We start from the raw sequence: 19,821 nt of genomic DNA on the forward strand, positions 1-19,821 counted from the left end.
TATTCCACAGTAAGTGGACAATTAAGCACATAGTGTTCAAGATAGTGACCATAGGGCTGGCCACATACTTTGCATTTGGTTTGATCATCATCTGTCTCCCAAACTGCCAGAAGTACCTGTAACCAAGCCTAAGCTTGGCCAGTACAACGTCAGTCAGTCTGTTCACATTGCAAGTTGCTCCGTAAACATACTTATCTACGTTCATGTTATCTTAGTAGGTTATATATCTACTCAGGCTTCTAATTGCATTCCTATAACATTCATTTCCATTATTTACCCCTCTCTCTTAGTATTATTCATAATGCTAGACATAGATATTTGGAATATACCTGGAAAGGGTTTCGGGGATTAACGCCCCCGCAGCCCGGTCCGTGACTAGGCTTTGTGGTGGATCAAGGCCTGATCAACCAGTCTGTTACTGCTGGCCGCACGTAAACCGACATACGAACCACAGCCTGGCTGATCAGGTACTGAAATTAGGTGTCTGTCCAACGCTTTCTTGAAGACAGCAGACAACTGCTGGGAGGCAGTTGAACAGTCTTGGGCCCCTGACACTTATTCTGTTGTCTGTTATTGTACTCGTGTATTTTCAGTGGGGGGGGGGATGTTGCATCTCCTGCCGAGTCTTTTGCTTTCGTAGGGAGCGATTTTCTAGTGCAAATTTGCTACTAATTCTCTAGGATTTTCCAACAGTATATTATCATGTATCTTTTACGCCTACGATCCGGGGAATACAGATCAAGGGACTTGAACCGCTCCCAGTAATTTAGGTGCTTTATCGTACTTATGTGTGCTGTGAAGGCTCTCTGTGCATTCTCTAGGTCAGTAATTTGGCCTGCCTTGAAAGTGACCGTTAGTGTACAGCACTATTTCAGGCTAGAGAGAGTAAGTGATTTGAAGAGAATCATTATGGACTTGGCATCCCTAGCTTTGAAGGCTCTCATTACCCATCCTATCATTTTTCTAGCAGATGTGGTAGATACGTTGTTGTTGTCTTCAAAAGTGAGATCCTCTGACAACATCACTCCAAGGTCCTTCAAATTAGTTTTTCGCTTGTGTGGATGGAATTTTTTTTTATACTCTGATACAGTTTTAATTTCTTCAAGTTTTTCATATCAGAGTAATTGAAATTTCTCTTCATTGAACTTCATACTGTTTTCTGTGGCCCACGTAAAGATTTGGTTGATGTCCGCTTGGAGACTTGCAGTGTCTTCATTGGATAACACTGTCATGCAAATTCGAGTGTCATCCGCAATGGAAGACACGGTGGTGTGGCTTACATCTCTGTCTATGTTAGATATGAGGATGAGGAATAAGATGAGAGCAAGTACTGTGCCTTGTGGAACAGAACTTTTCACTGTAGCCGCCTCTGTTTACTATTACTCTTTTCCTGTTATTCCTTTATCACGCATTTTGTGTGCTATTACACAAGGGTCACACTTGTCGAAGGTTTTCGCAAAGTCTGTGTATACTACCTCTGCATTTTGTTTATCCTCTAGCGTATCCAGGACCATGTCATAGTGGTTCAGTAGTTGGGACAGGCAGAAGAGACCTGCTCTAAACCCATGTTGCCCTGAGTTGTTTCTTGGAACCCTTTCAGATATTTTATGATATGGGTCTGTAGTTCTTTGCTGAAGTTATTTTCTACATTCTCCTTCAGAGTAATTTTCTTGGCTAACTATATTAATTTTATTATGGAGTAATCAAGAGTGTGATGAGATCCATAACAGATTTTTGAATATCTATACCTGGCTTCTTCAGTGAGCATGTTGTTAGTCATTATGTGAGTCAAGAGCCTTCAGTGATGATATAGAATCAGTAATGATGATAGTCAAGCTCAGTATCATAAGTTACTGAGAAGATTCTACAGTCCTATCAGACCCTCAAAGAGTATTTGATAAGGCTGGTTGCTCCTTATAAAAATTAAAAAGATGGAAAAATAAATGATAACGTAATAGGAAAAACATTTTATTAATATGAAATTATATATACATATATATATATATGCAATAAGATCACAGTAAACAGGTGATTTCAGATAGTTCCTTGATAATGTGAGTAGTCACGAAAGCGCTTGGAATTTCTCTATTCTTTCAGAGTGGTTGTTTTGCATACATATATATATATATATATATATATATATATATATATATATATATATATATATATATATATATATATATATATATATATATATATATCACTTAAACATAAAACTAATTCTACTTGAAGCAAAGAAATGAAAACTGAAATATATAAATAATTAGTGACTTAAAGCTATTATGTACACAATATGTAGTTAAGAATGGTGCCGTTCTGATGTTCTGGGCATGTAGCTTTGAATCGTGGTTTAGAACGCTGAGCTTTTGTTGATGACTACGGGTGGGGGGGGCGGAGGGAAGGGTCACAGATGGATGTGACTGCTGACACAATGAGTAGACACTGACTCCAACACGAGTAGAGATTCTGACAAACAGAGGTACTGTGATCCTCTGACCACCACAACACTTGTGAAGCAGTTGAGTCGCCAGTAGAGAACCACCATGTAACGCTGGTGAAGTTACAACCGGGGGACGGCTGCTTGGTGTGTAGCTGATTGGGTGTCGGTACCAGTGTAGGTAGAGATGTTAGAGTGACACTCAGATCTTGTCAAGATCTATGCTGCCCCTTTTATATCGCTTGTGTTGGATGACCCGAGCCAACAATCAAGGAGATTTGATGGGAGCCGCAAGTTAAGTGACTGACAACCAGTCTGAGACGCACTCGTCAACTCCCACTGGGTGCAGAAGGGGTGAGGGCTTAGCAGGAACGCTGCACCCACCCTAACAGAACAAGCATACTGCCCAACAGACTGTCACCACCATTCATTCATACTTCCACCCTTACTATCTAATGAACTTTTCTCTCACAGTTACCTTTAGTGCCATGAGGATGGCAAACAATTCAGTTAGCAACGTAGACGCCCAGTTGTTAATTGGGTGCCTATATTGCAAATTGAATTGTTTGCCGTCCTAACCATGTTAAGATTTGTTCGGGTTTTTAAACAAGTTAAGAAAGCCTAGAGAACGAATGGATTTGTCAGTTAGAAACAGAGTAGGGGAGTTAGTAGATGGGGAGATGGAGGTATTGGGTAAATGACGAGAATATTTTGAGGAACTTTTAAATGTCGAGGAAGAAAGGGAGGCGGTAATTTCATGCACTGGCCAGGGAGGTATACCATCTTTTAGGAGTGAAGAAGAGCAGTATGTGAGTGTGGGGGAGGTGCGTGAGGCATTACGTAGAATGAAAGGGGGTAAAGGAGCTGGAACTGACGAGATCATGACAGAAATGTTAAAAGCAGAGGGGAAGGGGGACATAGTGTTGGTGTGGTTGGTATTTTTGTTTAATAAATGTATGAAAGAGGGGAAGGTACCTAGGAATTGGCAGAGAGCGTGTATAGTCACTTTATATAAAGGGAAGGGGGACAAAAGAGATTGTAAAAATTATAGAGGAATAAGTTTACTAAGTATACCAGGAAAAGTGTACGGTAGGGTTATTATTGAAAGAATTAGAGGTAAGACAGAATGCAGAATTGCGGATGAGCAAGGAGGTTTTAGAGTGGGAAGGGGATGTGTAGCTCAAGTGTTTACATTGAAGCATGTATGTGAACAGCATTTAGATAAAGGTAGGGAAGTTTTATTGCCTTTGTGGATTTAGAAAAAGCATATTATAGAGTGGATAGGAGAGCGATGTGGCAGATGTTGCAAGTATATGGAACAGGTGGTAAGTTACTGAATGCTGTAAAGTTTTTTTATGAGGATAGTGAGACTCAGGTTAGGGTGTGTAGAAGAGAGGGAGACTACTTCCCGGTAAAAGTAGGCCTCAGACAGGGATGTGTAATGTTACCATGATTGTTTAATATATTTATAAATTAGACACATGTGCACATGTGTCTAATTTATCAACATGTCGGTTCTCTGAACCATTCATCTACAAATATATTTATAGATGGGGTTGTAAAAGAAGTAAATGCTAGGGTGCTCGGGAGAGGGGTGGGATTAAATTATGGGGAATTAAATACAAAATGGGAAGTGACACAGTTACTTTTTGCTGATGCTACTGTGCTTATGGGAGATCCTAAAGAAAAATTGCAAAGGTTAGTGGACGAATTTGGGAGTGTGTGTAAAGGTAGAAAGTTGAAAGAGAACATAGAAAAGAGTAAGGTGATGAGGGTATCAAATGATTTAGATAAAGAAAAATTGGATATCAAATAGGGGAGGAGTATGGAAGAAGTGAATGTTTTCAGATATTTGGAAGTTGACGTGTCAGCGGATGGATTTATGAAGGATGAGGTTAATCATTGAATTGATGAAGGAAAAAAGGTGAGTGGTGCGTTGAGGTATATGTGGAGACAAAAAATGCAGGTAGTAGGTTGGTAGACAGCAACCACCCAGGGAAGCACTACCGTCCTGCCAGATGACTGTGAAACAGAAACCTGTAACTGTTTTGCATGATGGTAGGATTGCTGGTTTCTTTTTCTGTCTCATAAACACGCTAGATAACAGGGATATCTTGCTACTCCTACTTACACTTTGGTCACACTTCACAGACACGCACATGCATATATATATATATACATATATCTAGGTTTTTCTCCTTTTTCTAAATAGCTCTTGTTCCTCTTTATTTCTTCTATTGTCCATGGGGAAGTGGAAAAGAATCTTTCCTCCGTAAGCCATGCGTGTCGTATGAGGCGACTAAAATGCCGGGAGCAATGGGCTAGTAACCCCTTCTCCTCTAAACATTTACTAAAAAAGAGAAGAAGAAAAACTTTATAAAACTGGGATGTTTGAATGTGCGTGGATGTAGTGCGGATGACAAGAAACAGATGATTGCTGATGTTATGAATGAAAAGAAGTTGGATGTCCTGGCCCTAAGCGAAACAAAGCTGAAGGGGGTAGGGGAGTTTCGGTGGGGGGAAATAAATGGCATTAAATCTGGAGTATCTGAGAGAGTTAGAGCAAAGGAAGGGGTAGCAGTAATGTTGAATGATCAGTTATGGAAGGAGAAAAGAGAATATGAATGTGTAAATTCAAGAATTATGTGGATTAAAGTAAAGGTTGGATGCGAGAAGTGGGTCATAATAAACGTGTATGCACCTGGAGAAGAGAGGAATGCAGAGGAGAGAGAGAGAATTTGGGAGATGTTAAGTGAATGTATAGGAGCCTTTGAACCAAGTGAGAGAGTAATTGTGGTAGGGGACCTGAATGCTAAAGTAGGAGAAACTTTTAGAGAGGGTGTGGTAGGTAAGTTTGGGGTGCCAGGTGTAAATGATAATGGGAGCTCTTTGATTGAACTTTGTATAGAAAGGGGTTTAGTTATTGGTAATACATATTTTAAGAAAAAGAGGATAAATAAGTATACAAGATATGACGTAGGGCGAAATGACAGTAGTTTGTTGGATTATGTATTGGTAGATAAAAGACTGTTCAGTAGACTTCAGGATGTACATGTTTATAGAGGGGCCAAAGATATATCAGATCACTTTCTAGTTGTAGCTACACTGAGAGTAAAAGGTAGATGGGATACAAGGAGAATAGAAGCATCAGGGAAGAGAGAGGTGAAGGTTCATAAACAAAAGAGGAGGCAGTTAGGGTAAGATATAAACAGCTATTGGAGGATAGATGGGCTAATTAGAGCATAGGCAATGGGGTCGAAGAGGTATGGGGTAGGTTTAAAAATGTAGTGTTAGAGTGTTCAGCAGAAGTTTGTGGTTACAGGAAAGTGGGTGCGGGAGGGAAGAGGAGCGATTGGTGGAATGATGATGTGAAGAGAGTAGTAAGGGAGAAAAAGTTAGCATATGAGAAGTTTTTACAAAGTAGAAGTGATGCAAGGAGGGAAGAGTATATGGAGAAAAAGAGAGAGGTTAAGAGAGTGGTGAAGCAATGTAAAAAGAGAGCAAATGAGAGAGTGGGTGAGATGTTATCAACAAATTTTGTTGAAAATAAGAAAAAGTTTTGGAGTGAGACTAACAAGTTAAGAAAGCCTAGAGAACAAATGGATTTGTCAGTTAAAAATATGAGAGGAGAGTTATTAAATGGAGAGTTAGAGGTATTGGGAAGATGGAGGGAATATTTTGAGGAATTGTTAAATGTTGATGAAGATAGGGAAGCTGTGATTTCGTGTATAGGGCAAGGAGGAAGAGCCAGTTGTGAGTGTGGGGGGAGTTCGTGAGGCAGTAGGTAAAATGAAAGGGTGTAAGGCAGCCGGGATTGATGGGATAAAGATAGAAATGTTAAAAGCAGGTGGGGATATAGTTTTGGAGTGGTTGGTGCAATTATTTAATAAATGTATGGAAGAGGGTAAGGTACCTAGGGATTGGCAGAGAGCATGCATAGTTCCTTTGTATAAAGGCAAAGGGGATAAAAGAGAGTGCAAAAATTATAGGGGGATAAGTCTGTTGAGTATACCTGGCAAAGTGTATGGTAGAGTTATTATTGAAAGAATTAAGAATAAGACGGAGAATAGGATAGCAGATGAACAAGGAGGCTTTAGGAAAGGTAGGGGGTGTGTTGACCAGGTGTTTACAATGAAACATATAAATGAACAGTATTTAGATAAGGCTAAAGAGGTCTTTGTGGCATTTATGGATTTGGAAAAGGCGTATGACAGGGTGGATAGGGGGGCAATGTGGCAGATGTTGCAGGTGTATGGTGTAGGAGGTAAGTTACTGAAAGCAGTGAAGAGTTTTTACGAGGATAGTGAGGCTCAAGTTAGAGTATGTAGGAAAGAGGGAAATTATTTCCCAGTAAAAGTAGGCCTTAAACAAGGATGTGTGATGTCACCGTGGTTGTTTAATATATTTATAGATGGGGTTGTAAGAGAAGTAAATGCGAGGGTCTTGGCAAGAGGCGTGGAGTTAAAAGATAAAGAATTGCACATAAAGTGGGAGTTGTCACAGTTGCTCTTTGCTGATGACACTGTGCTCTTGGGAGATTCTGAAGAGAAGTTGCAGAGATTGGTGGATGAATTTGGTAGGGTGTGCAAAAGAAGAAAATTGAAAGTGAATACAGGAAAGAGTAAGGTTATGAGGATAGCAAAAAGATTAGGTGATGAAAGATTGGATATCAGATTGGAGGGAGAGAGTATGGAGGAGGTAAATGTATTCAGATATTTGGGAGTGGACGTGTCAGCGGATGGGTCTATGAAAGATGAGGTGAATCATAGAATTGATGAGGGGAAAAGGGTGAGTGGTGCACTTAGGAGTCTGTGGAGACAAAGAACTTTGTCCTTGGAGGCAAAGAGGGGAACGTATGAGAGTATAGTTTTACCAACTCTTTTATATGGGTGTGAAGCATGGGTGATGAATGTTGCAGCGAGGAGAAGGCTGGAGGCAGTGGAGATGTCATGTCTGAGAGCAATGTGTGGTGTGAATGTAATGCAGAGAATTCGTGGTTTGGAAGTTAGGAGGAGGTGCGGGATTACCAAAACTGTTGTCCAGAGGGCTGAGGAAGGGTTGTTGAGGTGGTTCGGACATGTGGAGAGAATGGAGCGAAACAGAATAACTTCAAGAGTGTATCAGTCTGTAGTGGAAGGAAGGCGGGGTAGGGGTCGGCCTAGGAAAGGTTGGAGGGAGGGGTTAAAGGAGGTTTTGTGTGCGAGGGACTTGGACTTCCAGCAGGCATGCGTGAGCGTGTTTGATAGGAGTGAATGGAGACAAATGGTTTTTAATACTTGACGTGCTGTTAGAGTGTTAGCAAAGTAACATTTATGAAGGGGTTCAGGGAAACCGGCAGGCCGGACTTGAGTCCTGGAGATGGGAAGTACAGTGCCTGCACTCTGAAGGAGGGGTGTTAATGTTGCAGTTTAAAAAACTGCAGTGTAAAGCACCCTTCTGGCAAGACAGTGATGGAGTGAATGATGGTGAAAGTTTTTCTTTTTCGGGCCACCCTGCCTTGGTGGGAATCGGCCAGTGTGATAATAATAATAATATAAAAATGTTATCTATGGAGGCAAACAAAGGAATGTATAAAAGTATAGTAGTACCAACACTCTTATATGGGTGTGAAGCTTCAGGTGTAAGTGCTGCAGCGAGGAGGGGGTTGGAGGCAGTGGAGATGTTCTGTCTAAGGGCAATGTGTGGTGTATATATTATGCAGAAAATTCGGAGTGTGGAAATTAGGAGAAGGCGTGGAGTTAATAAAAGTATTAGTCAGAGGGCTGAAGAGGGTTTGTTGAGGTGATTTGGTCATTTACAGAGAATGGATCAAAGTAGAATGACATGGAGAGCGTATAAATCTGTAGGGGAAGGAAGGCGGGGTAGGGGTCGTCCTCGAATAGGTTGGAGGGAGGGGGTAAAGGAGGTTTTGTTGACGAGGGGTTTGGACTTCCAGCAAGCGTGCATGAGCGTGTTAGACAGGAGTGAATGGAGACGAATGGTATTTGGGACCTGACGAGCTGCTGGAGTGAGAGCAGGGTAATATTTAGTGAAGGGATTCAGGGAAACCGGTTATTTTATATAACCGGACTTGAGTCCTGAAAATGGGAAGTACAATGCCTGCACTCTAAAGGAGGGGTCTGGGATATTAGCAGTTTGGAGGGATATATTGTGTATTTTTATACGTATATACTTCTAAACTGTTACATTCTGAGCACCTCTGCAAAAACAGTGATTATGTGTGAGGTGAAAGTGTTGAATGATGATGAAAGTATTTTCTTTTTGGGGATTTTCTCTCTTTTTGGGTCACCCTGCCTCGGTGGGAGACGTGACCGACTTGTTGAAATATATATATATATATATATATATATATATATATATATATATGTCGTGCCGAATATGTAAAACTGGTCAATTAGCAAGATCGGTATCGGTATCCAGACCAGAGCTTTGGTAAGATGGGTAAGGAAGAAGGATGGGTAAGGATAGAAATTTTGGAAAAGGGTGGGAGGGGGGAGAGAGGTAGGATATAAAAGGTAAGTGGCCCAACCACTTTGGTGTAATTTAAAAAGTATACGTGAAATGATAAGATATTCTTAAAGAGGTATAATACTAACCCATCAGAGTCACATAGATATAATAGGTATATAAGTACATGACTCTGAATTGGTAGTAATTATACAAGTTGCAATTGCTTTTTTTTTTTTTTTTTTTTTTTTTTTTTTTTTTTTGCGATTGCACAACGGATATTTATGCGACAATGAAGGCAATAATTTTCTGGCCAGTTTATAAAATTCCGTGACAATGGCTTCTTACAGGTGGTGTCCAGCCATAGTAAATAGCATAATTTTTACATTAGGTTGTTATATAAGATAAGATGTCTCCCTAATTGGGGGCGATGATGGACTAGTATACATAGAAGGGTTCTGGTGCTACCCAATCTTCTTCATCAGGGAGGTTGCTCAATATCATGGGTCGAGGGTAATCATCTTTATGTATAAAACGACGGACCCTCTGTGGGAGAGTCATTTTTTGAGTCCTGTGAGGAGGAGTATTGATTATATAATCCGTGGTATTTACCACTTGTATAGGATGTTCTCTATCTGGCATGTATAGTTCTTGCATTGTATAAAGTTGTTTCTTTTTTAGGGTGTCAAGGCGTACATTTATGGCAGTAATATCTTGTTGTATGTGTAAATCCGCCATTTTTACTGTCTCTCCTCCTAGTATCGGTAATGAAGCATATTTGTCTTAGTTGTTAATGACATTGGGACACAAGGGTATTCGAGTATAGGTCTTATTAACATTTTATACAGATGTTTTTTGACATGTTGAGGGGCTTGATTGAATCGAAAGAGACTGCTAAGACCGGCTTTGGCTATGTTGATATTTTTAGTTACATGAGATGTTGAGTGGAGCAGCCTGTCTATTTCGTATCCCAAAATCTTGTTAGGGTTTCTAATGGCTACAGGTGTACCTCTGATGGAGATACCTCCTTTATCTTCAATTGTTGATGCAAAACATCCTATCGTGCTAACAAGGACCTTGTCAGGATTAGTCGTAATTCTCCACTTCTTTTCCCAATTAGATGTTCGACGAAGTTCAATATTCATTTTTTCTATGACTATCTCATACTTGTATTTTCCTGTTACTGGAGTTGATGAGACGACATGAATAACGTCATCTGCAAACTGTGTCACAATTGTGTCATTAAACTCTGGTTGAGGAAGGTCATTCACATAAATGTTGAACAGAATTGGACTTAGACAAGAACCTTGTGGGACACCAGCTGTCGGTATAAAAGGCTCTGTCGACCTGCCATGAAAGGTGGGAATGATTTTTCTTTGAATTAAGAAATTATATATTAATCTGAGAAAAGTCCAGTTATGGTCTGGTAGGTCAATGAGTTTGTATATAAGGTCCTTTCTAAAATTTTCTTTTATACGTTTAAAGACATATTTTTTTCATTAAGGCTGATGTAAAAATTTATAATTTTGCACCAAAAGGAACTTAGAAAACTTACCTAACCTTATTATAACAAGAACAATTTATTTTAGCCTAACCCAACTAAATGTATTTTAGATTTGTTTACAATAATTTTATACTAAACAAACACAGTGAAATATATTTTTTTCGTTAGGTTCAGAATGATTTTGGCGAAATTACTGCATACACAAATTTTCACTTGTCCTATATGGCAAGATGAGCGTTGCTATTTAAGCCAAGATCGCAAGTTCTGCCTATTCGGCACGACATATATATATATATATATATATATATATATATATATATATATATATATATATATATATATATATATATATATACGGACACATACTCAGGAGATATGACTCAAAAGGGAGAGAGTGAATGTAGAATTCCTTGTAAATCTTTATACTCATTACCTCCAGAAAAGAAACTCCTAAGCATTATATTTAGAAATCAGCGGGAAGCAGAAGAATCAGAATGTTGCTCTTGAATGCAAAAGGAAGAACGAGATGTGGTCACATGTTAGCTGTCTGGTCAGGTGAAACGCGAGGTGAGGAACCGGGTGACGCAACCTGTGCTCCTGCATAGGTTAGGTCATATGCTAGTCATGTGTTCTAGTGAAGGGTAAGGGAAGAAACTGGGTGATGTTACATGTTCTGCTGACTGGGTGAGATCACGCGCTGGCAAGTGACATGTAATAGCTTGGGCAAGAGGTTTTTATGAGTTTGAATGCTTCTTGGTTTGCTTTATTTCATAAGGGCAGATTCCTTGTATTCTCTCTTGACCCAATAATTTTCATGTAGTATTAGTTGGGCTCTATACCAAGTGATAAGTTATTACACACAAATTGTTGGTGTCGTCCATCTACTTGGATGGATGTTTGTTCTAAATCAGTTCTCAATTTATTGTCCATGGTCCATGGGTACATGGAGATTTTTGTGGTGGTCCATAGAAACATTGTCCAAGATATCACGCCATGAGCTGGTGTCGCCGTTCGGATAGTATTCCTGTATCATTCCCATACAATAGTTTACTTAGGTTGGGAGGCAGCATAACCCTGCATCTGGCACTGAGCATCAGTGGAAGTGCTGTCGTCGTGCTACTGTGCAGGTCGTCCAGTGTTGTTGAAAAGGGGTAATGTGGCTTGATTATAGTCACTTTCTGCAGCACATTTTCTCTGTACTAAGTCATGGACATTTAGGAACCCTCATAGACCTCCAAGTTAAGCGGCAAAGCCCCGACTCATATGAACATAAAAACATAAGAAAGGAGGAACACTGCAGCAGGCCTGTTGGCCCATACTAGGCAGGTCCTTTACAATTCATCCCACTAACAAAACATTTGCCCAACCCAATTTTCAATGCTACCCAAGAAATAAGCTCTGATGTGAAAGTCCCACTCAAATCCAACCCCTCCCACTCATGTACTTATCCAACCTAAATTTGAAACTACCCAAAGTCCTAGCCTCAATAACCCAACTAGGTAGACTGTTCCACTCATCATCTACCCTATTTCCAAACCAATACTTTCCTATGTCCTTTCTAAATCTAAACTTATCTAATTTAAATCCATTACTGCGGGTTCTCTCTTGGAGAGATATCCTCAAGACCTTATTAATATCCCCTTTATTAATACCTATCTTCCACTTATACACTTCGATCAGGTCTCCCCTCATTCTTATAAGAACAGGTGCATTCTACGGAAAGGCAAGCACTGCAATACATGTTTCCTACATTTCTGCAAAGTTGCACAGAAGAAGTAACCTCATATGTGGAAGATATGTGGAAGATGGCTCTGATATGTGGAAGATGGCTAATGTAATTCCTATTTTTAAAACAGGGGACAAGTCGTTACCGTCAAATTACCGCCCAATAAGCCTGACCTCAATTGTAGGCAAATTACTAGAGTCAATTATAGCTGAGATTATAAGAAGCCCATTCTGTTTTATGGAGACCAGAATTGAGCTGCATAATCTAGGTGAGGCCTTACTAATGATGTATAAAGCTGCAGTATGACCTCTGGACTTCTATTGCTTACACTTCTTGATATAAATCCCAGTAATCTATTTGCCTTATTACGTACGCTTAGGCATTGCTGTCTTGGTTTAAGGTTGCTGCTCACCATAACCCCCAAGTCCTTGTCGCAATCTGTATGGCTAAGTTCTACATTATTTAACTTATAAGTGCTTAAGTTATGGACACTCCCGAGCTTCAGAACCTTGCATTTATCTACATTGAACTGCATCTGCCACTTTTCTGACCAAGAGTAGAGTTTGTCTAAATCCTCCTAACATCTACGTTTGAATCAATTATCCTACCTATCTTCGTGTCATCGGCGAATTTGCTCATATCACTAGTAATTCCTTCATCAAGATCATTGATATATATTATAAACAACAACGGGCCCAAGACTGATCCCTGTGGAACGCCACTTGTTACTGATCCCCACTCGGATTTAACCCCATTTATGGACACTCTCTGCTTCCTGTCTGTGAGCCATGATTCGATCCACGAGAGCACCCTTTCCCCAATGCCATGAGCTGCTACTTTCTTCAACAGTCTTTGGTGCGGAACTCTATCAAATGCCTTACTAAAATCTAAGTAAATAATATCAAATTCTTTATCGTGGTCAACAGCCTCAAAAGCTTTACTGAAGAAAGTTAATAAATTAGTTAGACAAGACCGGCCTCTTGTGAATCCATGCTGAGTATCATTAATCAAGCTATGCTTATCGAGATGGCTTCTTATAATCTCAGCTATAATTGACTCTAGTAATTTGCCTACAATTGAGGTCAGGCTTATTGGGCGGTAATTTGACGGTAACGACTTGTCCCCTGTTTTAAAAATAGGAATTACATTAGCCATCTTCCACATATCAGACACTACACCTGTTTGAAGAGATAAATTAAAAATATTAGGTAATGGTTCACAGAGTTCCATTTTGCATTCCTTAAGAACCCTTGAAAAAACCTCATCAGGACCCGGCGACTTATTTTGCTTCAGTCGGTCTATCTGCTTCACAACCATTTCACTAGTGACTGTGATGTTACATAATTTATCTTCTTCTAGCCCACTATAAAAATTAATTACTGGAATATTATTAGTGTCTTCCTGTGTAAAAACCGAGAGAAAATAATTATTTAAAATCAAGCACATTTCATTCTCTTTGTCAGTAAGATGCCCATAGTTATTTTTAAGGGGACCTATCTTATCTCTGACTTTTGTTCTATATACCTGGAAAAAACTTTTTGGGTTAGTTTTAGAATCCCTAGCAACTTTAATTTCATAGTCCCTTTTAGCTTTTCTTATCCCCTTTTTAATGTCCCTCTTAATGTCAATATACTGATTCATAAGATGACCCTCACCTCTTTTGATACGCCTATAAATTCCTTTCTTATGCCCTAGTAGATATTTCAGCCTATTTTTCATCCATTTTGGGTCATTTCTATTTGATCTAATTTCTTTATAAGGGATAAACGTTCTTTGAGCAGCATGTATAGTGTTCAGAAAACTGTCATATTGATAGCTCTCTTCGTTACCCCAGCCAACAGATGATAAGTGTTCTCTAAGCCCATCGTAATCTGCTAAGCGAAAATCTGGGACTGTTACTGAGTTATCCCTACTATCATACTTCCATTCAATGCTAAATGTAATTGATCTGTGGTCGCTAGCCCCCAGTTCCTCTGAAACTTCTAAATTATTAACAAGGGATTCATTGTTTGCCAGAACTAAGCCAAGCAGATTATTGCCCCTTGTAGGTTCTGTCACAAACTGCTTCAATAAACAATCCTGAACTACTTCTAAGAAGTCGTATGATTCTAAATTCCCAGTCAAGAAATTCCAGTCAATATGACTAAAGTTAAAGTCTCCTAGAATTACTACATTATCGTGCCTTGTGGCCCTAACAATTTCCTCCCATAGTAGTCTCCCCTGGTCCCTATCTAAATTTGGGGGACGGTATATCACACCTAAAATTAATTTTTCATGCCCCTCTGAAAATTCTATCCAAAGAGACTCTGTATGTGTTACTTCAGACTTAATACCCGTTTTTATGCAACAGTTCAAGCGATCTCGGACATACAATGCCAACCCACCCCCCTTCCCGACACTTCTATCTACTTGGAACAATATAAAACCCTGAATGTGACATTCTGCAGGCATGTCCCGACTTTTTTAATTAAACCACGTCTCAGTAATGGCAAATACATCAATGTTACCTGCACTAGCAACTAGTCTCAACTCGTCCATCTTATTCCTAGCACTGCGACTATTTGTGTAATAAATATTTAAAGACCCTCCTCTCTCTTTACCCTTCCTGCTCCTTTCTGTTATTCCACTAAACCTATTACTGTCCTTGCCAATTAGTGCCACTGGCTTTCCAATATCCACCTCATTTTGCCTATTACTAGTTCTCCTAGAACTCATATTACTACCCAGCGACTTCACAGTTTTCCCGCCAAAACCCATACCACTAACTATTCCTAGTTTAAAGACCTAACAGCTCCCTCCACTGCGTTGGCCAGTGCTCCCACCCCACACCTAGATAAGTGAACCCCATTCCTGGCATACATGTCATTTCTGCCATAGAAGTGGTCCCAGTTGTCAATGAATGTTACTGCATTTTCTTTACAGTATTTGTCCAGCCAGCAATTGACACCAATTGCTCTGGACAACCATTCATTTCCAACTCCTCTCCTTGGCAAAATGCCACATATGACAGGTTTCCCACCCTTCCTCCTAATTATCTCTATTGCTGACCTATATCTGCTAATCAGGTCCTCACTCCTTCGTCTGCCAACATCGTTGCCTCCAGCACTGAGACAGATAATAGGATTGCTCCCATTACCTCTCATGATGTCATCCAGATGGCTAACAATATCCTTCATCCCAGCCCCAGGAAAACACACTGTCTGCCTCCTACTCCTATCCTTCAAGCAGAATGCCCTATCCATGTACCTAATCTGGCTATCCCCAACAACAATGTTTTTACCTTCCTTGGCGTCGTCCTTCGTGATGCTCCCAGTAGTCGACTCACATTCGTCGGGTAGCATTACACCACTTGTGGAATTCGTCAAGACGTTCTCGATGGTCTACGTTGGGTATTCTAGGGATGTCTCACTCACGTCTGCCAATGCTTCCATGGTGCTCGTTGTTGCATTCCCAGTAGAACACTCACATTCGTCAGGTAGCACGGAGAATGGGTTGGAAGTTTCCACGGTAGTCTTCTGGTTTCTCGTTGTTTCTGCCTCTCCAACCGTTTTCTTGATCCTCAGCTTGGTTCCATGTTGCCCGGCCACTGACCAAGCTCCCCTCTTAACCTGGGGACTCACAACAGGAGGATTTACTACGAATCCTCTTGTTCTCCTCCGTTAATCGCCGTATCTCCAGCTTAGCAACTCTGAGCTCTTCTCTCAGCTGCTGGTAAAGTTGCTCAAGAGAGGGCATCCTGGTTCAGATTTACAGAGAGCACACAAACAGGTCTTCAGAGAGCTAAGTACACGTCACCACTGACGTGGTCAGTTCATCCACTTGTTATGCAAGTGGATGAACTGATCGATGTCACATTGTGTTCTCAGCTGTCGATGTTCGCCTTTGATACAACCTCAAAAGCTGAGTATATGTGTGAAATTGCTAAATTTCTCTGAAGAACGTGCTTTTGACTGGGTCAGTCTTATGGGTGTTACCACTGATGGTGCACCTGCCGTGTTGGGCTCAAGATCAGTTTTCCAAACGTTAGTGAAGCAGCACGCTCCAATGGTAACTGGCGTTCATTGTTTCATTCATATTGAAGAACTGGCTTCAAAAATATTAACAAAACAAATGAACACAGTTTTCAAGGCTGTGAACACGAGCCACTTCAGAAGACATTGCCATGGGGTTCTGACTTCAATGTGCTGTTGTTCAGCACTTCTGAACTGTGGCTGTCAGCAGGAAACGTCTTCGACAGATGTTTTCACTTGAGAGTGGAGTTAGATTTATCTCTCCATGCCCAAGGGAGAGAGGAATTCCGCTTTGTGTTGATGCAGTTAAATCTAAAACTTCAGCTGTAAGGAAAAGGTGAGAATCTGTTTACTCACCACGGTATTATCAAAGCTTTTTTTGACAAACTGGAACTCTGGATCATAGGAACAGAGGGCAGTAATTTTGTTCAGTTTCCGTATGTGGATGATATGTTCGGGGAAAATGAAACCATTCGCACACAAATTCTCAATCATTTAGGGAGGCTACGGAACGGATTTTAACGATACATTCCGGATGGTAACAAGACAAGGGATGGGTTATATTTCATCAGGAATCCATTTACAACAAATGTTTACAGTGTTCCATGGGATATGAAAGAGGAATTCTTGTATTTGAGACAATGATTTGGCGGTTCAGGACCTATTCCAGTAGTCAACCATGAAGAAATTTTGGTCGAGAATGACTGGGAGTTGCCCAAACCTGTCAGCACATGCAGTCAGAGTTCTTTTGTCATATGCATCAACTTATAAGTGTGAAACTGGATTTTCCTCTTTATTGGACATTAAATTCATATAGAGGAATCAACTTGCTATAGAAAGCGGTATTTATTGTGCATTATCAAGTACCACTCCAAACATTAAAAAGCTTACCATGGAACGGGATGGGGGGGAGGGGTGTTGAACCCATGGCGAATGAATCCTAACGCTCCAGGCCAGTGCCTACGCCACTAGCCAGCTGGCCGAGTGGCTTACACACTGGCGTGGAGTGTTAGGGCTCACTTGCCATGGGTTCAATCCCCACCCGTTCCATGGTTTGTTTGCAATCGTGTTATTACGATTTAGTGACTCATTTAAAAGCTTGTCAGTGAGAAGAGAATTCAAAAATCGATTAGTAAGAAATAAAATTGTCACCATGATGTATGCTGTATACTCTCTTTTAGTTATTTCTCTATACAGTGATCCTCTTCTGACACTGGAAAGCTGGACAAGATGGGTAATTCTACTGTTTGAACTTGCTGAAGTTCTCCTACAAAGTGACAGAGTTAAAGCAAGAAAGGCAGAGATAGGTCAACCACATTTTACTGGACTGCAAGAAAACATTTCATACAGCTAGCACTATATCAAATGGAGATTGGAAGATCATGCAGAGATCATGTAGATCAGGGAGTATCCGGAAAGACGAAAGACAATGTACGGCAAGGAATATGGTATCAAAATGAAAGAGAATAACTTGTGGGGGCTTACAAGGATCAGTATGTGGATCACTCATTAGAGTGCTCAATGAGTAACTGGATCCCCTAGCTGGTCAAGCTCGTCCAGAAGCTCGATAAAGCAGCCAAACTACTCAAAGAACTGAGAGGAATGTACCATGAAGAAAGGTGAAAGGAACTGAACTTGACAACTTTAGTGTAAAGGAAACCCATGGCAGACGTGTTTTCGATGTACAGAATTAGCCAAGCAGATATAAGAGAACATGAAACACTTGATAGAGGTAAAAGTTGAAGACAGAGACGAGACATAGCACAAAGATACTCGAGATATAAGAGATCATAAATCACTTATGCTGATGAAAATAGATTAGGAGGTGATGCTAGGACCTGATTAAACATGCACGCACACACATACATACACACATACACACACACAGATGTTAGGGAGACAAAACCTAAGTGCACTAGAGAATGGAATAGTACAGAAGACAAAGAGCCAGAAAGGAGTATGCACAGATAAGGAGGGAGGCCCTGCAATAATACGAAAACAACATGGCATTAAAAGTCAAGTCTAACCCGAAGCTGTTGTATAGCCACATCAGAAGAAAGACAAGAGTCAAAGACCAGGTAATCAGGCTGAGGAAAGAAGGTTGGGAACTCACAAGAAACGACCAATAAGTATGTGAGGAGCTCAACACGAAATTTAAGGAAGTATTTACAGTGGACACAGAAAGGACTCTGGGAAGACAGAACAGAGGGGTACACCAACAAGGGATATACCAATATATTTTGGATGAAATACAATTGGAAGTTGAAGAATCAGATGAGTCAAAAAGATATTAGGAAGTATTTATTCAGTCGTAGAGATATAAGGAAGTGGAATAGTCTGGCAAGTGATGTAGTGGAGGCAGGAACCATACATAGTTTTAAGACGAGGTATGATGAAGCTCATGGAGCAGGAAGAGAGAGGACCTAGTAGCAATCACTGAAGAGGCGGGGCCAGGAGCTATGAATCGACCCAGCAACCACAAATAGGTGTGTATAATTAGGTAAGTACACACACACACACACCTGGGAAATACTGAAAGGTGGCGGATTATTATTATTATAATCAAAGGGGAAGCGCTAAACCCGGCGGATTATACAGCGCCTGGGGGGGGGGATGTGGAAGGCATTCAGGCTTAATTCGGGGAACTGGAGCACAGATCCAATTCCCTAAATCAAGAGCCCCTCACCAAGATCAAGGAACCTTCCTTGAGGGGAAACGTGGCGGAGAACTTCATATCAAGAACTAGGTAAACTGCTAAACAAATGGGAACTGGCATCGTCCCAATATTAGAGAAGAGTTATTGGAAGAAACGTTGAAGTATTGTCTGCCTCACTAACAACAGTGTTATTAAAGCAATGGAAAATGAACATCGAGGTAAGTGAATAAAACTCTTAGAGAAAATGAACTTGTTAACTATCAAATCAATTCCAGATTACCACAATAATTTAGTCAAAGGAATTATTCACAAAATGAACACAGGGAAAGATATTTTTCTCGGGAATTTTGAAAAGATTTATATTTATTATTATTATTATTATTAACCCAGATGGATCATACAACGCTAGGGTGAGCGTGGTGCATTATGTAAGGTTTCAACGCTACGGTGAGCGTGGTGCATCATGTAAGGTTTCAACGCTACGGTGAGCGTGGTGCATCATGTAAGGTTTCAACGCTACGGTGAGCGTGGTGCATCATGTAAGGTTTCAACGCTACGGTGAGCGTGGTGCATCATGTAAGGTTTCAACGCTACGGTGAGCGTGGTGCATCATGTAAGGTTTCAACGCTACGGTGAGCGTGGTGCATTATGTAAGGTTTCAACGCTACGGTGAGCGTGGTGCATTATGTAAGGTTTCAACGCTACGGTGAGCGTGGTCCATCATGTAAGGTTTCAACGCTACGGTGAGCGTGGTGCATCATGTAAGGTTTCAACGCTACGGTGAGCGTGGTGCATTATGTAAGGTTTCAACGCTACGGTGAGCGTGGTGCATTATGTAAGGTTTCAACGCTACGGTGAACGTGGTCCATCATGTAAGGTTTCAACGCTACGGTGAGCGTGGTGCATCATGTAAGGTTTCAACGCTACGGTGAGCGTGGTGCATCATGTAAGGTTTCAACGCTACGGTGAGCGTGGTGCATCATGTAAGGTTTCAACGCTACGGTGAGCGTGGTGCATCATGTAAGGTTTCAACGCTACGGT

The sequence above is a fragment of the Cherax quadricarinatus genome, chromosome 16 (genome assembly GCF_038502225.1).
Source record: "Cherax quadricarinatus isolate ZL_2023a chromosome 16, ASM3850222v1, whole genome shotgun sequence".
In the NCBI taxonomy this organism is placed as follows: domain Eukaryota; kingdom Metazoa; phylum Arthropoda; class Malacostraca; order Decapoda; family Parastacidae; genus Cherax; species Cherax quadricarinatus.